The sequence below is a fragment of the Hyperolius riggenbachi genome, chromosome 4 (assembly GCF_040937935.1).
Source record: "Hyperolius riggenbachi isolate aHypRig1 chromosome 4, aHypRig1.pri, whole genome shotgun sequence".
In the NCBI taxonomy this organism is placed as follows: Eukaryota; Metazoa; Chordata; class Amphibia; order Anura; family Hyperoliidae; genus Hyperolius; species Hyperolius riggenbachi.
In genome coordinates, this window is record NC_090649.1 from 431,515,967 (window position 1) to 431,543,457 (window position 27,491).

The 27,491-nt window shown below is 44.5% G+C and overlaps 1 protein-coding gene across 1 annotated transcript in view; it reads left to right on the forward strand.

The window, feature by feature from the left end:
* Window positions 1-27,491, forward strand: part of JAG1 (jagged canonical Notch ligand 1) — a 105,224-nt gene that overhangs the window by 2,045 nt on the left and 75,688 nt on the right.

The following is a 27,491-nucleotide window of genomic DNA, read 5'->3' on the forward strand; positions in this document are numbered from 1 at the left end:
TACCAAAAAGGCCCTGCAATGCAATGTAGACTCCAGCTTTGGCCATCAGCCTACTTCTGCAGGACTTTCTACTTCATGCAACATGTAAGCTCCTCCACAGGGGACGTTGTGGTGCTCCTGTTGTCTGTGGCGTTGCAGGTCCTTTCTAGTGGACAAAAAAGGTCCTGATTCTCTAAGGTTCTCCAAGGCAAGAGAATGTCAGTCAGCTGACAAACGTGCTGTGGATTTTCCTTCTAAGAGATTAGAGTTGAGTTAATGAGCTTGAAGCCACCCAGCAAATCTTGAGTGGATTTTTTTCACTTCCAACTTTCACTTGGGTAATATCAGATTTTAGGGCTACTGACAGGTTAATGAATTAAATATTGGGCTGTTACAGTCGTATGCACAGGGCCACAACAAGAACTTCAACTTTTAAGAGATCCATTGTATTTAGGATTTGTGTAAAATGTTAGTGGACATGATGTGATCTGATGTGACCCAGGCAAGGTTTGGAAAAAAAGAAAAATCTTGCCCATGCTTTCTGTATTCCAGTTAATCAACCTCGTGGTTTGTGAGGTGACAGATGGTTGCAAGCTGAAAGGTGCGTATACACACGCAATATTGATTGGCCAATCAGTGACTCATTTTGCCACCTCCTCGTTGCATGAGAGCTAACTAATTTTAAGTTCTATGAACACCTTTTGCAGGTAAGCTCTCCTGCTACATAAAAAGTGGTAAAATTGGCCAATCAAAATTGAATGTGTGTAACAGGCTTTGTCTGGGTCAGATCAGTTCCTAGGTCTGGTGGCTGAAAAGTTACTAAGAAGTTTACCTGAGCTGATTACAACAACTCTAGTCTTTGGCTCAAACAAGCCATACAAACTTTTGCTATTTAAATGGTAAAATATTTAAACACAAAAATAAGCACAGGCCATGTAAGCTGCTTTACTTGTCTTCTCCATTCTTCAGCCTTAGAAGGGAATGGTTATGTGGTATTTTTAATAAGCAATCAAGACATCAGTTGTCAGTTAGGGCATGCTGCAAGGGGTTAATGCTTTAGCCTCCTGCAGAAATGGATACAAATTGGAGGGAGGTTCAGCAGCAGCAGTGAGCAGAGAAGTGGACTGTGATCTTCAGCATTTGACCCAGGAGATAGGGAGGAGTGCTTTGGAATAGAACTGCTCTGCTTGCATCTGCTGTGTAGCCCTCTCTGCATGATGGGAAGGCAGCACTGTAGGAATGCAGTTATGTGCCATGCATTATTATGCTCAGTGTATTCGAAGGTCAGGAGTTCATCCAGTGATGTCCGAGTAGAAGTGGATTAGTTTCTTGTAAACCTCTCTAGCGGTGTCCGGTTGGGCTGACTGAGTCCCCCTCCCTCCCCTCGTGTGGTTTGTTTTGCTCATCTTCTCTGCAATAATGAATAAAGATCTGATATTCAAAAATGCCAGGTTAGCTCAGTGAGATCCACCTGCCACATTGCACTTTTTTTGCATAGTCTGGGGAGATGTGAACGAGGCATGATTGACAGCTCTAGCTGACACGAGTTATTTAATGGCTCATTTGCGCCACTTCCTTCTGCGAAGGAGAGAGAACGGGCTTCCATGTGGTTTAAATTGGTAAGCTGAAGCCAGCCTGGGTGGTAATTGGCCTGCTGTAACCCAGGGGAGACTGTTATTGCTTTGGTAAGCTATCCATTTCTTTCTTTTTTGGAGGCAGGCCTGGCATGCATCCAGGAGGAACAGGGTTGAATACAGCATCCTCATACCTACCGAATCTCCGTGCGCCCTCCCTGTTCCAGCGGTTGCCCTGCCCTTCCCCTCCAGCTGTGTCCTTCCATCCCAGCCAGGTGTTGCAGGGTGGGTGTGCAAACTCCACTAAATCAAGGAGTGCCACTTGTGTTAATCACTGCTGTTCTGCTAGGAAGGCATTTTATACCCTGCACGGAAGCTGCTCCAGCTTTTTTTGTCTTCTCCATCTTGAACATTATTCCTATTTTTTTAGAGAGAAAAATGATTTTATGAAGAGCTACTTATACAATTTGTTATAGGAACACTTTGGCTGTGGTTTGATGCACAAACTAGTTCATGGATGCCAGTGATCCAAAATGATGATCTGCTTTTCAAGACTGCTTTAAGCCCCATCTACACGAAGGGACATTGCAGCAATCCGGCGGCTCGATTAGCCGCCGGATCGCCTCTTCCGTGTCCCCGCTCGCCGCGAGTGCGCCGCATACGATTCCCTGCTCGTGCCCGCCGGCGCCGCTTATCTCCTGCACGATTCCCTGCCATTGTCCCCTCGCGGGGATCGAGCAGGGAATCGGCGGTGCGAAGATCCGTCCTGCCGAATCTTATCAATCGAGCTGCATCAGCGGCTCGATTGATAAGGAGCATCGCGGCCGCATCTACGCGTGTAGATGTGGCTTAATCCTGTATTGGTTGGGCCAGAAGATCTTTTTACTCCACAATTAAACAGATCTTTGTTTTTAATAGCCCTAAGCCTAGCACACACTTTATTCTGATTGGCTAATCGCTGACCAATTTTCCACCTCATTGTAGTATGAAGGTCAGCGGATATTGAATTCTATTAACAGATTGTATAGGTCAGTGATGGCTAACCTTGGCACTCCAGCTGTGGTGAAACTACAAGTCCCATGAGGCATTGCAATACTCTGACAGCTCTAAGCATAACTCGGGGAGGCAGAGGCATGATGGGATTTGTAGTTTTGTCACAGCTGGAGTGCCAAGGTTAGCTATCACTGGTATAGGTAAACCCTTATACTGCACGGAGGTGGTAAACTTGGTCAGTGATTGGCCAATCCATAATTGAAAGTGTGGATCAGGCTTAAGGCTCTGTACACACATCCAATTTTTATGTGCAGATGGCTGGCCAATTTTACCACTTTGTAGTATGGGGGATAGATTTTGAATACTATGAGCAGACTGTGTAAGTATGCTCTCCTACTACAAGTGGTAACATTGGCCAGTGATCTGGAGTTAAAAATGTGTGTACGGACCTTAAGCCTGGTACACACTTTCAATTATGATTGGCCAATCGCTGACCAGTTTTTCCACCTCCATGTAGTGAGAGGGTCAACAGATATTGAATACTATGAGCAGATTTTGTAGGTTAAACCCTCATACCGCACAGAGGTGGTAAAATTGGTCAGTGATTGGCAAATCAAAATTGAAAGTGTGTACTAGCCTTTAGTGTGGCCCCACCGCCTAAGATCCTGGTCGTTCCCCTTAACCCTGCTTGCTCTGTACCCTACTTTTAGCCTACAGAGATTTGTATACCTGGCCTGTTCTGATTGAGGGGGGGGGAGGGAGAAAACATTGTGAGCTGGGGCTTCCAGGGACAAACCTACAAAAGCAGAAGCAGTCCCTGAAAATGAAGGAAAACTGAAATGTAAAGCCACCCTTGGGCTGAGTAATGCAGGAGTAGAACAGTGATCATCAGTAGTTTGTCTAGGCTTTTGAGACGTTTGCCCTGAGATAATTCAGGTGAATCTCTGCTGACTATCACATGTGTTTGCACTTCCCAAAATTAACATTTGCTGTGCCCTCTGAAAATGTTTTGATCCGGCAAACTTGACTTTCTGTGTACTTTTCACACGGGACAAGTCCTATTTTTGCATATAAACGGGTTACGTTGCTGAATTCTGCTTGCCGATGGCCCATAGTTTGGTGAACCGTTGGCACTTGCTGCTGATCCCGTGGCCTGTGATCTGAACGGCATCTAAAGTAGATTATTAATGGTCGTTTCTCTGCCTGCTGTAATTTTTTAAATTGTGCACAAAGTTATTCACCTAAAAGTGGTCATGTTTACTACCGGTATTTGTAACAGTTCTGGGCAGCACGTTTGAAACACGTCTATATAATTGAATCCTTTTTCGAACGTACCCCCTGGTCATTAAGTGAACTAAATATCAAGCCTGCTTGTGTGTGGGCATCCAACGCTTAACCTTGGAGGAGATTAATTGGCTCAAAGGCCAGTCCTTTTTCTTTTTTTCGTCTTGTGGTGGTTTCTAACTCTTGAGCTTTTAGCTTTGTTGTTACCCAATGGGACCACAGATTTTTGTAAGTAATGAGGCCACCCTTGTCGTAGCCCAGACCAGCATGGAACCAATCACCTACTTGAGTCTAGCTATACTGTCAGTCTGCCTAGAAGTTTGCGCTCAACAATCTGACTTACAAGTGTATCGTATAACACCCATAAAGAAGAAATGCCGAAAGCAGTTTCTCTGCCTTTTGTGTCTTAAAAATGCTGGCTCTCTCATCCCCTCGCTCTGTCCGGCTCCACAAACCGTCATATAATTTTCTTATTTTAAGAGATACTGGCACAAGACCTCGGTTCACACAAGTAGCCTCTGTTGGGGGAGAATAAGAGCCAACTTCTGCTTGCAGTGAGATAAAACTGTTATCAAATATACCATCAAAGGGATAAAAGGTTTTATAAAAATCTGTGGTATTTGAAGTACTGCCAATGCTTGTAGTGGCCTCATTGTTGTGGCGTTTGACTTTCCTCTCTCGGCCTAGCTTTGAAGGACGGGCTGTCTCGGATGTTTGCCTACTAACCTGAGGAAATAAACTCTCAGGTGTTTGATCCTGAGCAAACGTCTGCCCCAGTTATGGTTTATGGAGCAAAGCTGTGGCCTTATCTGTTGAGGGCTTGGGTCAAAACCTCCTAGACCCTTTAGTAACATTCTTAGATATTGATTTTTTTTTTTTTTTTCCATTTTGTGCTGAAGTCTGCCCAGAAACTTGTGTATGCAACAACCACGCTTTTATACTACATGCTCATTCAAAAGGTAGTTGGTGTGTATTGTACATGTTGATTATATAATGTCCAGTAGGGGGCACTTAATCCTTTCAGGTGCATGACCTCAATAATAGCATATTCAGCAGTGATGCATTGTGGGAGACCAAATATGCTTACACCAACCTGAATAATCCTAATCACAAATACCTTCTGTATTAAAAAGGCAAACTTTTGTTTTGCATAGCATTTCAGTAAGAGGGCTTTTTGGTCCTTTTTTTTAGCTGCTTACACACCAAGGCGTTCTGGATCACTATAAGCTTGCTAGGCAATCTGTAACTCTTATCCATATGAAAACGTACCCAATTTAGCAATTAGTAGCTTAGGCTTGCATTAAGCATGTGGCATAACCTGTGAACAATTTTAGGCTGCCATTTTTGTTCCCATTAAAAAAAACTTTCCAAGGGCTGGTGCACACCGAGCGGCTTTTTCAGCGTTTCTGCAGCCGCTTGCGGCTGCGGATACGCTTGGTCAATGTATCTCAATGGGGTGGTTCACACCAGAGCGGGAGGCGTTTTGCTGAAATGCATACTCCCGGGGTGAGGCATTTTTTGGATTGTAGATGCGTTTCTGCCTCAATGTTAAGCATAGGAAAAAATGCAAACCGCTCTGAAAAACGCCAGTTCAGAGCGGTTTTGCAGGCGTTTTTTTTGTTACAGAAGCTGTTCAGTAACAATATCTGAAATCTACTACCCCAAAAACGCTTCACAAAACCGCAAAATGCTAGCTGAAACGCTACAGAAAAATAACAAAAAGCGTTTCAAAATCTGCTAGCATTTTGCGTATCTGCTAGCGGGTTTGGGTGTGCACCAGGCCTAACTCTGATTCTGTTTCAGTGGTTTATGAGTTGGGGCCTGGATCAAGAACATGGCTGTGGTGTCAGAACTTGTGATCTGCATATGTGTTTTCATTCAGTGATTTGGAAAATGGGGAGAGGGGAGGCACAAGAGATGGGCAAAGCAGCATTTTCTAAAACCAATCCAGCCATGGCTGCCTCCATATTCCTTCCACTTAAAGTTGCGTTTTTAAAGCCATTGCAGAAGTCCACTTTCTCTCCTAAATCCAGATGCTTCTGTAACTTGTTCTTAAGACCGCTGCACTGAGAGGGGAATGGTAGCTGTCATTTTGATTTCCCTTTTAAACAATACCAGTTAAGTCTTGCTGATCCATTCGCCTGCTGTAGTGTGAATCAAACACCTGGAACAAGCATGTGGCTAATCTAGTCAGACTTTAGTCAGAGCAAAGTCCCTGTTGTCTGAAACTCTGACAACTGGAAGTCTCAACTAACCGGAATGCCTGATGGATAGTGGGGACTTAGCTTTTGGCGGGTTTTGAGGCATTTATAACACTGAACCTCCAGCAACATCTAGCAGCCTTCCTGCAACATCTAGCGGGCTCCAAGTGGCTTTTGGTATCCGTGCACGCAAGTCGGCAGGTCAGGTGACACGCTGCCTTGCGCACAGGGGAAGCCAGAAAGCCATTAGGTGCTGCAGGAAAGCTGCTACACGTCGCTGGAGGCTCAGTATTTAGGGAGGAGGTTTGTGCTTTTTAGGACAGTTGCTCAAGCAACCAGCAAGCACATGTATCGGACATTAGGCGATTCCCCGCTGGTGCCGGGATACTAGGGACTCGGCTGTATGAAGATTCTCTAACCTAAGTAATCCAGCAAATTGGCAGCTAGTTTTTTCAGCTCTGCCAAGTCTGTCTCTTGTCATTTGAGTTGTATTACAGCTCGCCACCTACAAGTGGTGCAAGCCCTCAAAAAGGCGGGGAAAAAAACATGCTTGCGCTCTGAAACCTAGGGCAGCCTCTGAAACGCCAAGTTCGCTACCTGGAAAATAGTGACCATCAGCCTTATCTCTCCTCTTATATATTTGATAAGCTTATGAGGGATCAGATTGTCAATTCCTGCATAAGTGCTGATCGCCACTTTTATGTATCGGACAATTCTGCAGGTACAAAATAATTTATCTGGCTGTCAAGCTGATTGAAACCTTTTTATAAATGGTCCCCAAGTGATGTGAGGCTGATGTTGGTAACCACTCTGCTGCTGACATCTGGTTGTCATGGGTTACCGCACACAACTGGTCTTTGCACAGTGATTAAATGGGCCCAGCTTGGTAGCAGAGTCAAACATTTACTGCACGTGTGGGTTTATGTGAGAGTGAGGTCTATATGGCCGCTGCTATTCTGTGCTTTGTGTCAGCAATTGATGTCAGCGGGCTGGGACCGGCCCATTGTCTGGGGTGTTTTAGCACAAATCGTGTCATTCATGAATTGGGAGAACACAGGTCTCTGTGGCGTGGGTTTGAGTAATAGGCCTAGAGAATGGAGGAGGGCTGTAAATTTAAAGGCAGTGAGCAGCAGTTGCTAGGTTACTGGGCAACTTGTGGGGGAAAGTGGCGTTTTATGTTTAACTTTGCTGCACCTGCAAAACGCACTGAGCTGCATATTGATGGGGTGCACTCTGGTCATCAGAAACAGATTTTGAGTCCTGTTTTCACTTAGTGTATATATTAGTGTGACTTACTGTCTCCCAGTGGAGTTCACTATCTAATCCCTACCATAGTCCTATGTTCTTGTCCAAGGCTGTGGCCAAATTTTATTAATTTCTGTGGAAGAACCAAATCATTTATCCATGTGTTTATTTTTTTTTTTTTTAATTTTTTTTTGGGTGTGGGAGGAAACTTAAATGCCCTGGAGAACATACAAACTCCATGCGGATATTTTCCTGGCCCAAAATTTCACTTGGGGCCCTAACTACGGTAAACCACTGTATTGCATACATCACTTCAGAGACGTTAATGGCAGACGAAAGATACTACTCTATCGATGGCGGGCCGAAAGGGCGGTGGTAGGGTGTTTAACTCTGGGAGTTTTGAAAGCACAGCTTGCACTCACCTGTCCAATAGTACACTTTCCATGTCTTGGGGTCCTGGCAAGCAGTGCGCAGCTCAACAGGCTTTCAGTAGATTTCAGAAAATCTGTACAGTGTGGAGGGATTCGGTTAGATTAGATCCCTCTCATCAGATTATGATCTGAGATGGATCTGTTGGCCCCAACAACCAGTGTATGGCTAGCCTTAGTAAAGGAATGAAGACAGAAGCTACGTGCACACATGCAATACCCATCGTCTGAAAAAGCTGATACAGACCATTTCAGCCAACGATTATGTGTACAGGTGCCGACTGATATTGCTCGAGCATCGTTAAAGACCTCTCCCTTTTGGATTCTTAACCACGATGCCAGAGCATGACCGTTCGCAATGCTTTTTTACAAGCAGTCAGCCTCCGATTGTCCTCCCTACGACCCCTTCCATAGCAACAGAACACATCGTTAGCCGCCAGGTTAGGGGTGTGTCTGTACAGCATCAGTCTGCGAATTGTCACATCGAAAGATGTTTCTCAATTCCTGTATGTTTGTACTTGGCTTAAGTGATGATCACTCTGACTGCCACCTTGCATTAGAATTGCTTGCTATACAAACTACAACTCCTTGTAAAAGTGAGAATTTTTTTATGATTTCTAATAATGGTGTTCTGGTGACCTACATAAAGGTGGTCTTATTTCTGCCACCACTTTTATTTATTCTTTTAATCAAACTGTCAATTGTCCACCGCAGAATCCATTTACCCACTATGCAGTAATCGTTTACCCCATGCAGTAATCGTCCACCCCCAAATCCATTTACCACTATGCAGTTTCAGTTCGGCTTAAGCAGGCCATACACTGGCTCGATTCACGGCCGTTTCGACAGCAGATCCGATCCTGGGATCGGATCTGCTGCCAATCGCTTGCGCTAAACGCACCCGCCGATCCGATTCCCTCCCGAAATCGGATCGGACCGTCGATCGCGCCGTGCGGGAAATTACCCTCGATCGCCCGGTGGTAGGAGCGCGTCGCTTGCGGCGTACGATTCGGGCCCGATCCGAGCATGTATACATTACCTGAAGCTGGCTCCGGGGTCCTCTTCTCCTCGCTGCACCGCATTTCCGCATGTCCCAGTGTATGCTTATACTTCCTGTGTCACTCCGGTGACCAGGAAGTTGAAATAGAGGGCGCTCTATTTGAACTTCCTGGTCACGGAGTAACACAGGAAGCGCCGGGATGGAGCAAGAACAGCGGTGCGGTGCAGTGCGGAGAAGACGCCCGGGAGCCAGCCTCAGGTAATGTATACGGGGGGGGGACAGGCGGCAGGAGCAGCTGAACAGATTGTGATCGGTTTCAGGCTGAAATCGATTCACAATCTGTTTGCAGTAAAGGCAGCCATACGATCCCTATCTGATCAGATTCGATCAGATAGGGATCTGTCAGCTGGTCGATCTAATGGCACATCGACCAGTGTATGGCCACCTTTACTCTAATTCTGATCCCTGTAAATAATATGTGGGAAAGTCTATTTTGAAAACTGCTTTCTCGAGGAATGCACTCCTAATCCATTTACAACTCTCTAACGAGGAACTTTTTTTTTTTTTTTTTTTTTTTTTTTCTGGACTTCTAAGATCTCCAAATGCATGTAAACAAATATTCCCCTGGTTAATGGTTTTGTCTGTCAGGCTGGTATAATTGTTTTGTTAGGATGAGGCCACCATCAGCATAATGAGAATTTTATTGTGGTGTGATGACACATACGTGTTGTGCAACCGAGTCTATTAGAAAATGGAGTTTGCTTTAGCTGAGAGTGATTTTGGACGCATGGCTGGAAAACTATTACGCTGAAATTAAATTCTAAAAGGCAGTAAAAATTGTGGTGGGGCTGGATATTGACATTGCGCAATGCAAATCTGACTGTGCTTCATATTTCCTGACAATTTCCCCCCCCACCTTCTAATGTAAACTTGTCATATCCTTTACCTTGCCCTACGCAGAGTGTGTATACTTAGTGTTATAGATTTACACTTCTTATTTTAAAGTCCACTGGCAGGCACATATATTAAATCAATTGTAATCTCCCCTCCCCCTCAAGCCACTATGCTAGTATAATGTCCTTAAAGCGGACCTCAGCTCAGAACCTCCTTGCTGCTAAAAGATAAGCAACAGCATAATAACCTTTAAAGAAAAATTTTGTTACAGCTGATACAAATCTTGCAATAAATCTGCAGTTTCTACTTCCTGCTTTCATGGAAGCAGACATATTGTTAACCAGGGCTATGGAGTCGGTACAAAAATCTTCTGACTCCAACCCCGACTCCTCAGTTTCTGAAACCACGACTCCGACTCCGGGTACCCAAAATTGCTCAGACTTCGACTCCGACTCCTCAGTCTAATACTTAACAGGGCTGTGGATTTTGTACAAAAATAATGCGACTCCTACTCCTCAGTTTCTGAAACCACGACTCGGACTCCGGGGGCCCAAAATTGCTCCGACTCCTTGACTCCGACTCCACAGCCCTGTTGTTAACATCCTGTGTTTACCAATTAACTCCATGCTGTGGCAGGCAGCTGACACAGCTGAGGGATTAAATTACAACTTGTTCTTAGTCACAGATGAGGGGGGAATTAGACAGGCTAAACTCTTTAAATACACACGGTGCATTTCTCTGTTTTCCTTCTGTCCTGTGCAAGAGTTCAGGTCCACTTTAAAGGGGCCCGAACTTGAGAGGCTGCCATATTGATTTCCTTTTTTTCTTAAAAACCAACAAAAAAAAGTTGCCTGCCACCCTGCTGATCTTAATGCCTCAGTGTCTGAATCACATATACCTGAAACAAGTGTGCTGCAAATACAGTGAAACTTCAAACCTCTGATCTGCATGCTTGTTCAGGGTCTATGGCTAAAAGCATTAGAGGCAGAGGACCTGCAGGGTAGCCAGGCAATGTGCATTGTTAAAAGGAAATTAATATGGCAGCCTGCATATCACTCTCAGTTCAGGTTTACTTTAAATACCTCAATGTAGATGAGCTCCTTAGCGGCCATGAAACTACTGATGATCTCTGTAGCTTGAAAAAAATCTAGGTTGTCTCTATACTGCACTGCCCTCTGGGAGGGGGCGGAGCTAAGCTTCTACGCTGACCTCCTTTACATTGAGGACTGGACAGGATACCATGGCTACCTAATATTGGCTTGTTCACTTGGCTGCACCTCACAAACAATCATTTTAGGTGGCAATGGCTCATCCAGGATGAATTATTTCAGACTGGAGCGATAAGTATTATGTATCTGTATCAGGGCGTCGCAATAGGGGGTGCAGAGGTAGCGGCCGTGGGGCTCTTGGGCCAGAGGGGCCTGAAGGGCGCTCCCTCAACTGCAGTATTAGCTCTCTATTGGTCCTGTCCTGGTAATAATCACTTCTATAGATACTTTGAATAGTGGTAATCATTAACAAACTGTTCCCCATCCCCTTCTTGCACCTCTGACACTGTAGTTGCCATTGGCAAGTTTTGGTGTGCCCTATCAATTGTTATGTATAGAGTGCTAGGGGGGTCCCATTGTAAAACTTGCATCAGGGGGCCCATAGCTCCTTAGCTACGCCACTGATCTGTATTGTCACCCAGCAGTGAACAAGATGCAGTTTCAGCATGCGTTGGACCTCAGTGCCTGTATAGGCAATTCTGCAGATGCCAACCAGCTCGTAGGTCACATTCTACAGGTGTTCACTAATAATCAATTTTACCTTCCAATAGATAAACATTGGCTACTGTTGATAGTACCAATTGACAAAAGAGTGGATCCTCGATCGGATTATCAATCCATTTCTTTCAGATTCATTCTATCTGGCACCTGCGATTTTCCGTTTAACCAGACAATTAAGCTGGTGGTGCGCCTGTGATATTCCCCCCCCCCCCCCCCCCCCCCTTCTTTCAATTCATGTGTTCAGTCTCTCGTGGTGGTATAAAGTAGTCTATGATTCTGTTCCCTGCATTTCTCCTGTGTATGTGAGAATGACTGTTGCCTCCCCTGCATGTTTGTCCTGCTTCCAGATGTAATTTTACAGTGATGATTTAAAGAGTTCATTACGTATTAAAAGATCATTTTGGATGGGCTTTTTTTCCCAGTCATATCCCAGCTTTTTATTTTAGTGTGTATGTTTTGACATATAGGGAAATGCAGCATACTGATCTCTGTCTGCTTCCAAATACTTGCATCAGCACAAGTGACAGAATCCGTCATAAAGCGACTCAGAGCGGACATATTAAACAAAACTTATATATACCTGGGGCTTCCTCCAGCTATCCGCATGGATCGCTCCCACGTCGCCGTCCTCAGCCTTCCACCAGTCGTGGCCAGCCTAGGCAAGCGCAGTGTGCTCCCTCCGTACTGCGCATGCGTAAAGCACGCGCCGGAGAGATGGAGGGAGTCACTGTGCAGGCGTACAACTGTCCACATCCAGAGGAGTTACGGGATCCGGTGTGGTAGCGATCCGTGTGGTTGGGGCTGGAGGAAGCCCCAGGTATGTATAAATTTTGTTTAATATGTTAGATCTGAGTCTCTTTAAGGCCCATACACACTACAGTTTTTTTGTGGTCGTTTTTGCAGTCTCGCAATGTGGGTACAGGTGCGCAATTGTGCAAATGTTTGGCAGTGGCTGGAAAGTGTAATGGTTAAGGGCTCTGCCTCTGACACAGGAGACCTGGGTTCGGATCTTGGCTCTGCCTGTTCAGTAAGCCAGCACCTATTCAGTAGGAGACCTTTGGCAAGTCTCCCTAACACTGCTACTGCCTATAGAGCGCGTCCTAGTGGCTGCAGCTCTGGCTCTTTGAGTCCGCCAGGAGAAAAGCGCAATATAAATGTTATTTGTCTTGTCTGGTAACAACGATCATCATAGCGTATCAGATCTTTAAGATCTCCAACAACTCCTGTGCAAAGTGCTGTGATCGCTTGAACTGTCATTTGTGTCCGCTGTGTGCCATCGCGTATACTCCCCAGCATTAAGGTGTATCGGGGAATGCTCATCACTGTGATCTGGCTTCCTGCGCCGTTAGGCGAGTATTCGGCTTTAGACTGCGGCCGGGACAAGTGGAATTGAAGTAAATACTTGCCTCCCGATGGAGGAAGATGGATCCATGATGAAGAGCATTCCATGATCCATCTTCCGGCCAGCGGTTACATGAGGCAGGCGCCATGGCTATACTTTGCGCAGAGTCGTCGGATGTTAAAGATCCGATCTGCCGTGACAGTTTTCGCTGCGCATTAGTAAACGTTATTCACATAATCGCGGGCCTGTACCCACGTCGCAAGATCTCAGAAATGATCGCTCGTTGCTCAAAAAAAAATAATTCACATATGGTGGTTTACAAAGCCCATGGATCATGGTCTGTGGTGTGCAACAAACCCCTCATTATCCTTTTTTTTTTTTTTTTTTAATTTTTTTTTTTTTTTTTCACGCTTTGTTGCTAATATGCCATTTATTTTATTAATAGATAAGTAGTCCTATAATATGTGCATGTTGACTAGATTCTATGTTCTTCCTCAGCTCTTGGCCACAACAAAGGCTCTGGGCATGGCATAGGTCAGTGCTAGGTGCTGCTGTGGTATGCGGTATTCCATAGCTAGGTTTATTTAACCCCAGTCAGACTGTGGAATTTCGGGGTGTCATTGAAGGGCAAGTCTGCTGAAATGTCAGAGGGCAGGATGGGCAGTGCTGTCACACCGCTGTCCTCCCTGCCTGTAAATTAGCTGAAATTCTAGTCAGAAATGCCAGCTGGGCTTCTGCACAGGCCATTTGGTCACAGCATAGCTGGGACAGGCCAGTGCTAGCTCCACATTTACTGGTCGGTCTCTTTTTTGCTGACTTCACAGGGCAAAAACTCTTCGGAATAAGTAATCGGCTTCTTTTATCGTTCGTTATTGCTTTCCTGTCCAGGCAGCAGATTTGCTATCCTGGGACAATCTCTGCGCTGGGACCAAATCTTCATGTCTATTTCCTGCTTGATGGGACAAAGGGCTTTGCTGAGTAGCAGATTCCTGATTAACCACCTCTTCCCCAGAAGCCTTCACATGCATTTTTCTGGCCTAGGCAAATTGCAGGGATGTGTGAAAAACGCATTGGCTGCAGGATTTGTTCACGCTTTCTGCAGTGCCTTCTGTTACAGCGCATCACACAGGCTGTGTCATCTGCAAGTAGCATCAATAGGCCAGTATGTATGTATTTATTTATTTTTCCGGACCTGAACTCAGAGCTTCCTCTCTGCTCTATAAGATACGCAACCGCATAATAAACTTTAAAGAAAAGCATTTCTTTGTTACAGCTAATACAAATCCTGCAATAAATCTGCAGTGTCTACTTCCTGCTTTCATGGAAACAGACATTAACAGCCTGTGCTTTCGAATTAGTTTATCTGCTGTGGCAGATGACTGACATGGGAGAGATCAAATTACAGCTTGTGATTAGACAAAGATGAGGGGGAATTGCAGGCTAAACTTTCTAAATACTGGGTGCATTTCTCTCTGTTTTGAAACAGATTTTTTTCAGTAAAGGTGAATGGGAGTATCATACTAATCCTCCACGTAAATTTCAAATTTGATGCAACTATTTCAGGGGAAAAAAAAAAGCTACCAGCCAGCCTCCCTACTCACTTGCACCCTATTTTGTCAGTTAGACTGCAACTGCTGTTCAGGAAATGCTTTTGAAAACCAATAAAACAATGAGAATCCCACATGAGGAGATGGACTGGTCCAATACCTGTTGGTTATGTCAGATTTTTAACTGCCTACTTTTTTTTTTTTCTCACCACAATAGTGGATCCAAAGTGTAAGATCCATGGAAGCTGCCACATTTATTTCCTTTTAAACAATACCAGTTGCCTGGCAGTCCTGCTGATCTTTCTGGTCAGTAGGGTCTAACTTGTACGCCTTAAAGAAGCATGCAGCTAATCTTGTCATATTTCTAGATAGACGTCTGATCTGCCTGCTTGTTCAGGGTCTATGAGAGGCAGAATAGGGTCTATTGGAGGCAGAGGATCAGCAGAACAGCCAGGCAATGTTCATTATTTAAAAGGAAATATGTCCACTCCCATATCCCTCTCACATCGAGTTCCCTTTAGGCCCCAAAAAATGTACAGTAAGCAAACACTAAGAAATTTACAGTGCATTTTATTTTAGGACAGGTGTACATTTCCTATATATGTGCACATCTGTGGTAATAGTGGTCGCTCACTAGGAGGCGCTCAATAGGAGGAGTGGTCGCTCAATAGGAGGCGCTCACTTCTGCATCTAGACCCATTGAGTTATACTCCTGTTTGCCTGATGAAGCAGGACCACACCTGCGAAACGCGTTGCACTAAGTGGAGTTCAATAAAATATTTTTGTATTGATATATTGTGACTCAATTGAGTTATATATTTTTGAGGGAGGTAAGTCCACCTGAACATCCCCCTCTTTTAGACGGTTTTTAAACGTTTTTATTCTACTCTGGCGCCTCTGTACACCAAGCCTTGCTGAAATTTTGAGTCCACCCTCGGTGGAGGGGTGCTACCCCGTTTCCTATCTACAGAGAGCGACATCTTAAAAACCTGAGTGGGGTCAGGTTCTAATACTCCCCACCTGCACTTGAAGTGGTTGCCTATGGGTAACCCATGTTTGTGAGTATTTCTAAATATTTTGCTTTTAACCACAACCAACTTAACAATACTACACCATATCGGGCTCTCGATTTCTCTTTGTTCTGCCAAGCATATCCCTCACATCGAGTTCCCTTTAGGCCCCAAAAAAATGTACAGTAAGCAAACACTAAGAAATTTACAGTGCATTTTATTTTAGGACAGGTGTACATTTCCTATATATGTGCACATCTGTAGTAATAGTGGTCCTTTCAAATAAGCCTAGCTTAATCCAGGGCTTGAGCAATCCCAGGTAGCCAGGACTCACGTTAAAGCGCAGCTGAACTCTTGCACAGGACACATGGAAAACACAGATGAATCCACCCGGTTTATGTTTAGAGAGTGAAGAGCCTGTCTAATTCCTCCTGACTAGTCACAATTGTAATTAAAGCTCTATCAACACAGGAATCTTGGCAGCCTCAGCTAATTTTGTAAACCGTGTTAATCCTTTGTCTGCTTCAATGAAAGCAGGAAGTAGACAAACTGCAGATTTATTGCAGACGTTCTGTAAGCAGTAATTCAAATGTTTTTTCTTTAAAGGTGGTTATGCTGTTTATCGTTTTAGAGCAGAGAGAAAGTTCTGAGTTCAGGTTCACTTTAACTGACAGCTGACTTGGGGCTTCAGAGATTTTATCTAAGCCTGTGATCTGCAAACTTGGCTCTCCAGCTGTTAAGGAACTACAAGTCCCACAATGCATTGCAGGAGTCTGACAGCCACAGTCATGATTCATAAAGGCAAATGCATTGTGGGACTTGTAGTTCCTTAACAGTTGGAGAGCCAAGTTTGCAGATCACTAAACTAGCGAGTCACATTTAAAAAGTACCTGCAGGGGAAAAAAAGTGCTCCAAATACAGCTGGAGAGCCAAGTTTGTAGATCACTGATCTAAGCGGTAATGGGGCTGCCTCCAAGTGATTTTTGCCTCGTTCTTTTGTCTACCTGTGAGTTTGTATTAAAAAAACAGTTGGGTATTTAAAGGACAAATGAAGTAAGAGGTATATGGAGGCTGCCATATTTATTTCCTTTTAAACAATACCAGTTGCCTGGCAGCCCTGCTGGTCTATTTGGCTGCTATAAGTGAAATCTAATCTATAGATGCCTAGTTATGTAATGATCACTGTGTGCACATCTTCACAGCCTTGTTTACGAAAAGACATTGATAAGATCGACATGAAAGTATAAGTGCATGTGCACATAAGTCCTGGCATGCATAGTGATTCAGTAGAAACTTTCCCTTATGCATTGAAATGGGAGTTGTGAGATTACACCAGCATGTTGCCTTGCGGTGTGTTGGGCGAATCACATTGCAAACACAATACAATTATTTTGTAATGGTATGGCCACAAGGGCGCTAGACGTGCAATGGCGTCCTATGGAATATCGCGAGGCGCCGTACAAACTATGCCCTACAGTCTGGACTTCAACTTCCCAGGGCATGAGTGGAGAATGTTCTCCAGGAGTAGCTGATCTTTGCTGCCACCAGCAGAGGGCAGTGTTGGAAGATAGGATATGGGCTTAGGGGTGCATACACACGTCCCATTTTGAATGGCGTATAATTGGACAATTTTAGCACCTTACAAATTGTATGAGAGCTTACCTACACAATCTATTCATAGTATTCATTAAACCATTGACTTTCATTGGTTTCCTTTTTTTAATGTGAAAAATCGCATTGCGAATTCATCCAGGTGGCCGATTGACCATCCAATTTGACTATTATCAGATTAAAATCATTGCCACCAAGAGCATGCCCAATCGACGATGCAACCAATTTTCAGGCCGAAATTGGTCGCATGTATCGGCCATGCTGAAAGATGACACTCCCTATGTAGCTGCACGTCTTCTCTGATATGCCGATGGGATAGTTGTTGGTGCAGATGCCCTTATATTCTCGTGTAGTCCTGGCTTTTGATGCAGACTGAATTCCCTGAACGCTCTTTAATTATATGGTGGCCTGATGAAGGGTTTAAACTGAAAACCCGAAACTAACGTGTGTCGTTGACTAAACCGAATACTTTCATGTTCAGTCTATTTTTAAATTACTTATGCAAACCACGCTTATCTTGATTGATGTTATAAATTATTTCGACATCCATGAGAACTACCTACACGAATGGATAAAACTTTTTCAATATTTTGTATTTTGTCAACATTTTTGTACTGCCAGATTGTGGTGTTGATTCTTTTTGAAGAACACAAGCTCTCCCTAAAGTAAATGAGTGTATATAGTGGGCGTGGTGGATCGCCCATAGGAGGACTTTGGTGTTTTTTTTTTTTTTTGTTTTTTTTTTGGCCTTATTTATTTTTTTAAAAAAGGGATTTCCCAAATCTTTACTACCGAAAGATGTAGGGCTGACATGCTTGATCAGGTGCGCGCGCGATATCAGGACTAACAAACGTGACAGAACACCACGTGCTGTCCCCCAGTGTAAAGTGTCCCGTGCAGTATACTTAACCTGTTGGTGTCCACTGCTGGCTCCGTCCACAAACACTCGCCCCACCTGGTTGCCGGCGTATAGGTGGGCTCGTGTGTGTGTGTGTGTGTGTGTGTGTGTGTGACATCCCTCACGTGCCCATGTTACGCCTGCAACCACGTGGGGTGTATGCGAGTACGAAGCCAGCGGCGGACACCAACGGGTAAGGTATACTGCATGGGGCATCCGGCAGAGGGGTACCCAAAAGATTTCATGCTGAAAACTATTGGAAATCGCTTTGCATTGTATGTGCAGGCAACAGATGTCTCTCTGATCAGAGAGATCTAGATATGGTCAATCTACCCAATACATCATCTGATCTATAGGCACCTTTAGCCTACTAGTTGTGAAATATAAACCTGTCAGGGCTGGAACCCACAGGAGCGCTTTTGGCAGCGTTTTGGCAGCACTGCGATACGCTAGCAGTTTGCCAAAACACTGGGCTAATATTAATGGATGGGGCAACTTCCACAGGAGCGTTTGCGTTTCTCAGAAACGCAAACGCAGGACGTGCAGCATTTTGGGAGCGTTAGCGCTTCAATGTAAAGTATTGAACCGCTAGCGGAAACGCTCAGCAAAACCTAAACTGAGCGGTTTTGCTAGCGTTTTGCGGTTCAGCACACTGTAACAAAATGAAAAATAATTCACAGGACCAATCAGGATAAAAACGCAAAACGCTGGGCAAAAAAATACAATGTTGCAAAACACGACCAAAAAACGCGCATGAATCCGCTTGCAAACCGTTCAGACAAAACGCTAGCGGTTGCGGTTTGCGTTTGCGGATTTCAGTGGGTTCCAGGCCTCACTGTTTCTCAGGCCCTTTGTATTTTTACAGAACTACAACTCCCATTGTATCTGTTAGCAAGGCCTGCTGGTAGGTGTAGCCAAACAGCAGGAGAACCGAGAGCCCAGCGCTCCTGCCAAATCTTTTCAGTGCATGACCCTCATTACTGAACTGGCTTGTGCTTTGCAAGTCTTTGTCCCATTGTTATTCCCTCACTCACTGCCATGAAACGTTTTCACATGCTGAATAAATGTGTCCCGTTGTGTAGAAATTGGGGTAGTTTTCTCTCTCTCTCTTTAATTTTAGAATTCCAGATGGATTAGTCTAGGGAACCTCTCCAGTGCCTTCAGTAGGACTGGTCCAGGTTAAGTTATGGTATTTAATACATCACTTATAAAACGTTGATGAATTGTATTGGCATTCCGCAGCCCCCTTGAGTTTACATTGTGAATTGATGTGCTGGACCTCCTGACCTCTGCCAGTTGGACAGATAAGCGTGAGACAGAACATGGGAATTGATGCACAACTGACAACTGGCCTCTGCCTGGGAGAGGTTGGATGGGCCTCCTACTTCTAAAGATACAGCCTTCTAAGTGTTTTATATCATGACTATATATTCCACAGTCATGGTACACGCGATGAGATTTTCTGGCAGATTTACTGTCAGATCGATTTACATTCACCTCTATTGGAAATTGATCAGAAATCAGCAGGGCTGTGGAGTCAGTCAGAGCACTTTTGGGTACCTGGAATCAGTTTGTTGTTTCATAAACTGAGGAGTCGGATGATTTTTGTACCAAATCCACAGTCCTGGTAAGTATTAGACTAAGGAGTTGGAGTCGAGGAGTCAGAGCCATTTTGGTTACCTGGAGTTGGGAGTCGGTGGTTTCATAAACTGAGTCGGATGATTTTTGTACCGACTCCACAGCCCTTGGAATCAGATCGGAAATGTTGGAAATAATTAATCTGACAGTAAATCTGCCAGAAAATCTCATAGTGTTTACTTAGCATTACACTGCATGTAGTCTTTAAACTACCTGTTCCTCAAAGGAGCTCACAATCTAACCCCTACCATAGTTATGTTGTCATCCAACTCTAAGGGATCCCATACATCCTACTCGGTATTGCGGCTCATTCGACCTCCCAATTCAAAAATGTTATTGAAACGGTGCCTCAACACGGCTGCCTTTCTAGCGAACTGTTCAAACTTTCAATTGGTTTCTGGGCGAAATTGGTCAAAAGGCTCGATCGAGAATGTTGGAAAAATGTTGGTCGCAAAGGCTTGATTGGGTGCGCGGCAGTAACAGCATTTGATATTGGGACAACCAACAGACCCTCGGCCGTTCAAGTTTAAGGTGTCACTCTGCGCAGGCTGTTTACAAATGTCTGCTTCCACGAAAGCAGGAAGTAGACGCACTGCAGATGTTTTGCAGGATTTGTATCAGCTCAAATGTTTTTCTTTAAAGGCAATTATGCTGTTGCTTATCTTTTACAGCAGAGAGGAAGCGCTGCGTTGAGGTCAGCTGTAACGTGTCGCTGTACACGGCAGCCAGGCACAGTCCCAGCCATGCTGATGTACAGTCTGCTGTCCGTGGGGAAAAGTCTCTACTACAGCGCACGCCACTTTATTATGCTTTATAACCTCGTCAGTTGTAGCAGCAGCGTGGGCATGAAGATCAGGAGACGTGTGACCAGCTGCTGATAGGGTGTGTTCCATCCAGAAGGGTTTCTGTGTTTTCTGTCTCGGCATGCATGGGCATGTGAATATCCATGATTTTATATAAGGTTTGTTTATAACCATGCGTTGCAATGTGTCAGCATAGTCCTGTGGGTTGCAACTTTAGGTAGATCTGAATTTTTCCAGATAAGTCACTGAAGTTCTCTAGAATCTCCAGCCTCCAGTACCCCCAACAGTGCATGGTATGTGGAAGTCCAGTGTTCTCCCCAGAATTTTTTTCCAGCTGGGTGGCATGAAATAGTAGCCGGGTGGCATGAAAAAGTAGCCGGGTGGGGCGAGATGAGAATGCAGGGCCAAAGCTTCTGTGAGCAACTCTGCTTACAGCATAGGAAGAGGTGAGCCGATGACAGCCGGGTGGTCACCAAAACTAGCCGGGTGGAGCACCCAGCTAAAAGTGCCTGGGGAGAACACTGAAGTTCACAGGGGTAGGTAAAGCGGACCTGAACCCAGAGCTTCCTCCCTGCTCTAAAAGATCAGCAACAGCATAATAACCTTTTTAAGGAAAAACATTTCTTTGTTACAGCTGATGCATGTCCTGCAGTAAATCCTATGTCAACTTCCTGCTTTTTAATGGAAGCAGACAAAGGGTTAACATCCTGTGTTTACAAATTAGCTCCTCTGTTAAGGCAGCCAGCTGATACAGCTGAGAGATCAAATTAAAGTTATTAGTCACAGATGAGGTGGGTTTAGAGCTGAACTCTCTCTCCAAATGCATACAGGGTGCATTTCTCTGTTGTCCTTCTGTGTTGTGCAAGAGTTCAGATCCACTTTAATCAGCACTGCTCAGACACAAATTGCCTCACCTGTGAATGCCTGTGGTTTTCTGGTAGACATGGACTGTTGGGCTTTGAGGATGGGATTGGGAAGCTTTGCTGTAGAACAGCAGCACATGTCTGCTCTGTTGCATAGGATATTTAGAAATGGTGCTTGTCTGTAATGAGGGTTACTAGCATCTTAACCACTTGATGACCCAGCCTTTACCCCCCCCCCCCCCCCTTCCCCTTGAAGGCCGCTGTTTTAGCTGATCTGTGCTGGGTGGGCTGTGCAGCCCCCAGCACAGATCAAACACCAGGCAGAGCGACCAGATCGCCCCCCTTTTTTCCCCACTAGGGGGATGATGTGCTGGGGGGGGGGGTCTGATCGCTCCTGCCTGGGTGTTGCCGGGGGTGCACCTCAAAGCCCCCCTCCGCGGCGGAATTCCCCCCTCCCTCCCCTCCCTCCCTTCCCCGGAGATCCGAGGCTGCACAGGAACGGATCTGTCCTGTGCAGCCTCTAACAGGCTCCTGCCTGTCATGTGACAGCGATCCCCGGCCGCTGATTGGCCGGGGATCGCTGATCTGGTACAACGCTGCTACTGTTAGCAGCGTTGCACAAATGTAAACAAAGCGGATTATTTCCGCTTGTGTTTACATTTAGCCTGCGAGCCGCGATCGGTGGCCCGCAGGCTATTCACGGAGCCCCCCGCCGTGAATTGACAGGAAGCAGCCGCTCGCGCAAACTTCCTGATTAGCCTGCAGCCGGCGACGCAGAACTGCGTCGCTGGTCCTGCAGCTGCCACTTTGCCGACACGCGTTATGAGTGCGCGGTCGGCAAGTGGTTAAGGTAGCCGTACATCAGGCGACTTGTGGCCGATCGACCATCCGATTCGATTATAATAATTGTATTGGATGAAAATCCGTGCTGCCAAGTGCATGCCTGATCGATAATGCAACCAATTTTGGGCCAAAAGTGATCGCATTAGACGATCGCACATGCTGCAAGATGTATTGCCGACTTGCTTGATCGGGTGCGCGGCGGTAACAGTCAGTGATATCGGGACAAGCGGCGAAACCCTGGCGCTGTCCCCCCTAATGTTAAATGTGTCCGTCCCCAACCCCCCCCCCCCAAGGCCCAGTGCAAGTTATACATTACCTGTCTGCGGCCTCCGCTCGTCCTCCGCCGGCACACCGTCTCCATATACAAGGTTCAAGTGTGATGTCACACGTGCCCAGGTCACCAGGCAACCACATGGCTCACGTGTATAGAGCATGGAGGTAGCCCAGAGCCAGCGGAGGACAAGCGAAGGCCGTAATGTATAACTTGCACCAGGGGGACGACGACATTTAACATTAGCGGGATAGCGTTGGGTCAGCGAGGCAGCCAGATGTGGCGTCACAAGGCCTATTCCTGATTAATTTCAGCATGAAAGTGACTGGGTATCGGCCTGCGGTGTATGAGCAGCTGACAGATATATATCTATCTCTATCTTTTATATATAGATTTGATCAGAGCGAGATTTGTCTCTTGGTGGAATCTTCCCATCATCGCTAGATGTATGGCTACTATAACAGTGGTCTTCGCGGCCAGAATTGTACTCTTCCTGCCCCTAGGCAAATTTTCATGTGGCCCCCCTTCCATGTACAGCAGCCCCCCTTCTCATTCCAAGTGCAGCTTCTAATTTTCATGCACTGTAGGCTGTCGGCAGCAGCTTCTCTGTCTTGTGTGTTGCTCTTCCATTTGCAGCCTCCTCTTCCATTTTCAGCTGCCCTAGACCAGGGCCTCTGTGGCCTTTCCAGAAAACTGGTCTTAACCGTCTTCTATTCCTCTACCAGTTATTTGTTTCTTCTGTAGTTATTCCGTCCGTATCTTTGAGTTGTTTGCCTTGCTAACATATACAATAGGAACAAAGTGCCACATACACACCGGCAAATAGCAGTATTCATTATCAGTAAACAGTACACAGTAACCAATTTCAGTTTATAAGATGATCTTCCTAGAACTTGAAAAACATGTTAGATGTCTGTCCAATCCAATAAAGAAAACGGACATTTCTATTATCCGTCTGCGTGTGCGCAAAGCTTTGTTCCTGTACGATCTGTAGGTTTAGCATACCTCTCTGCACCACTGGCCACAACCACTCTGCTGTTCTTAGAACAACTTAATACACCTGAACTGAGAGGGGATATATGTTGGCTGACATATGTATTTACTTTTACATAATACAAGATGCCTGGCATTTCTGCTGTTATTTTTGGTTGCCTTAGTAGCTGAATCACACACCTGAAACAAGCATGCAGCTAATCCAGTCAGATAGGCATGCAGATCAGAGGTTTCTGACTGATTCTGTTCAGAGTATATGGCTAAAAATATTAGAAGCAGAGCATCCGCAGGACAGCCAGGCAATGTGCATTGTTTAAAAGGAAGTAAATGTCAGCCTCCTGATCCCTTTCACTTCAGATGTGCTTTAAAGAACCTTTTGTTTAATATTTCTGGTTCCCCAGTTCTCATCCGCTGCAAAACTTTCTCTTTGATGAGGGATATCTAGGTAGGATGGGGTCAATACAAAGTGTACCAATCGTTGTAGAACCAAGCTACAAGTCTGTTTCCCTTTTGATGACTCCGCTCCCTGACATGAGTAGATGACAGTCTAGGAAACCTGAAGTGAGGAAAATTATTTAAAATTAACACATGACTTAACTGAAAATAAATATTACATACTTACCTCACTGTCAGTTCCTCTCAGAAGCTCACCATTTTCTTCTTACAGTGATCCCTTCCAGTTCTGACAAGATTTTGTCAGAACTGAAATATACCAGTTGCTGTCAGTTATATATCACTAGCTGTCAGTTACAGCTGAAGGTGCAAGGTAATGTCCATGTTTCTCTATGGCTCAAGTGGGGGATATTACAGTTTAGCAGTGTGCTGACCAGGAAACTGTTAGGGGGTAACAGCCATTTTTAAAATGGAGGCCGAAGAAATCCATTGATCACAGTGGACAAATGGGACGCAGGAGAGGAGAAAGAGATTGAGTATTAGACTGCACAGGAGGTAAGTATGACCTTGTATGGTTATTTTGACTTTTTATTTTCAGTTCAGGTTCTCTTTTTAATTATTACTGTTCTGTTTTAAAGTGGGATTGTCACCATAAAAAATCAAATTTCAACAGCAACTGGTCTGAGTGTATTAAGTGATAAAGATGCTAATCCTGCATTCAAAATTTTTTCTGCTGTTATGATTTGGAGTTATCACATACTTAAGGAGCACTGCTCCTTTAGTAGTCAGTGCCAAACAGTTGCATGCTGGGGGTTCTTTTAATCTATAATATATTCCTCCTCTTCCATTTATTTCCCTGCCTAGCTGCTTATCTGAAACATGATGCCCTGCTCACTTGTGTTTCCAAGCAAGGCTGAGGTGACTCAGTGATTGGAAGAGAAAAGGGAAAAAAGTAAAAAACAGACATCAGGATTTAGCCTAAACTGTGGGCAAAAGACATGAATCCCACCAGGAACAGAATTCTCTTCATTTACTATATAACATTCACTGAATTCAAAACATGGACAGTACAATACGTGTTATGTAAGTAGATTAAGTATTTCTCTACTTATAGATGTTTTTTTTCCCCTGGCATAGTATGGCTAATTCTACGGCTTTAAAGAGGAAACCTGGGACTTTGTAGATTTTTAGCTAGAAAAGTAAAGTTGAAAGCTGAACTAAAGTCAAATATATTTAAAACTCCCAAGCAAAGTTGTAGAAAATGTAAATAGTAGTAAAAAATATATACCTTATTTTTTCGGACCATAAGATGCGCTCGAGCATAAGACGCTCCTAGGTTAGGAACTCCCTGCACTTTACACACACACACACACTTACTTTTGGGGGAGAAGTTGTCCAAAAATACAGTACTTATAAAAGTATAAATACAAATACTTGCTTTTGAATCAGAGAAAAAAATTCCACCTCAATTGGGTCCAATATTGGGATTGACTTTGATGTATGGTAATATCTAGCAATGTCATTTTAAAAGTCAGTAAATGGGTACATCCTGAATTTTTTTTTTTCTTTGTAAACTGATTTGAATGTAAAACTTTAAAGTTTGGAGCAATGCTAGCAACCACTGTATACAGGGCATGGCTGTCTTGTGAGCTTGCCTCTAGGTTTTCCTACACTCATCACTTTTGTAATTGAATCTACCTAACACGGACTAATGGTAACAGATCAACTTCATTACTGCAGCTTTTGCCGGGATAATTGCATTTCACCGCCAGCGTTGTGTGCGCAGTACTGATGCAGATAAGATAATTGCACATGCGATTGTAGAGGTTCACAGGCGGGTGAAGGGTTACAGCTTCCCGGGTTGTAGTCCTAGAAAGCGCTGCAGATGCATGCAGACTTTTTGTAAAAGTTTTTTTTTTTCCTGGACTAAACATAAAGATCATAAAATGTAGACGGTGTTTGTCAAACATTCAAAGTCCCTTTACCAGCTCAACCCAGTTTTATGCACTCCAGGTAAATAAGTAAAAAGGGCTCTTGTTCATGCTTGCTGTGTGTGAACCTGACTGTTGTGCTTGGCTGCCCAGCTGGTATTCTGTCTATTAACCTTGCCACCCTTTTGTAACTGGTGCATTTAATTATCCATGGTATTCCTTTTTAAAAAGGTAGGCTAATGTCAAATTGCCAGTAAGCTATTGGAATAGCAGCAGTATCCACTTAGAATTAGATACCTGCCTAAGCTGTGTAAGGACTTACTAACTATGCAGCAAAGTACCTTGATATTTACAAAGTTATTATTATTATTATTTTTTTTTTTAATATAGTGCTTTCCTCTTCCGCAGTGCAGAGTATATTGCCACTTGGGGCCCGTTTCCACTATCGCGAATCCGCATGTGTTGTCCGCACGCGGGTTCGCATAGCCAATACAAGTGGATGGCCCTGTTACTTGTCAGTAATCCTGAGCGTTTTTCTGTGCAGGAGAAATCTGCACGGAAGAGCCGTCAGAATTCGCATCCCGCACACCGCTATGCGAATGGCCGCTAATGTATTTAATAGAGAAATCGCATGCGGTTTTGGCATGCGTATTTTACTGCGATTTTGCATGCGATTTCACATAGAAAGTAATGTTAAATCACACAGGCAGTGACCTGGTTAAAATTGCATCAATACTAATCTATGCAAAATCGAAAGCGAAATCGCGGTAAAATATGCATGCGGAATCGCATCCGCATGCGATTTCGTCAGCGGGGGGGATCTGTGGCGATTCCGCACAAGTGGAAACGGGCCCTTACTTGTTCCTCTAAGGTGCTCACACTCTAATCCCTACCATAGTCATATGTCGATGTATGTATCATGTATAGTGTATGTATCATAGTCTAGGGCCAATTTAACTAAACCTGTATATTTTTGGGATGTGGGGGAAACCGGAGTGCCCAGAGGAAACCCACACAGACACAAGGACATACAGACTCTGTGCAAATGGTGCCCTGGCTGGGATTTGAACCAGGGACCCAGCGCTGCAAGGCGAGAGCGCTAACCACTATGCCACCGATCTGCCCATTTTGGGCGCAGAATCGGTGCAGTTGAATTCCTGTTTTAATTTAACCCTGGATGTCTGTTGTCCTGGGCAACTGCTAAAACTTTGCATGAGGTTTGTATGCATATCTTGTCATTGTAAAACCCCATAAGAGCCAATCATTTTTGTTTGAAAGACAAAATCGGATTGCTTGTCCTGGGAAGATTTTGTAGATCACAACCCCTTCCCCCACCCCATCAAAATAAATTTACGTGTGTGTCTCGAGATATTCTTGATCTCTTGTGTTTCAGCCTCCTTAAAGCGACATTGTCAGCCATTAAATCAAATTCCATTTACCCACTGCTCTATTTATTATGTAGTCTACATCCTGTCCCTGTAATGGAAGCATTCCAGTATAATCATAAATGTTTCTTCAGTAATGAACCTTAACTCAGTCTAGCTCTATTCTGGTACATCGCTGTGGGAGAGGGAAGCTTGTTATCTCTCCCCCCCCCCTCCCCCATTCATGCTGCTCACTGATTGGTTGAGGGCAGTTCAGTGTGACAGGCTGGGGAGGAAAACACACCTCACCCCTCTGCAGAAGCTGCTGAAATACAATCGGTGTTTACAAAACAAGCTAGATATGAAAGTGCAGTTTCTAGGAGAAAAAAAAGAGTAAAAAAGGAAATGACATCAGTACTGGCTGCAGTCAGAGGCAGTAAAGAGGGAAAATGCCTGGAACAGTTTTCTCTTTAAAAAAGTGTTTTGGCCAGTTTGACATTGATTTTGATCATTTCAGTCATCTTGTTTACAATTAAATCAAAGAGGCACTTGTAAGTCCGACAGATATAACATAACATTTATAATGAAATAACCACAAATGTCCGACTCTTTTCTGT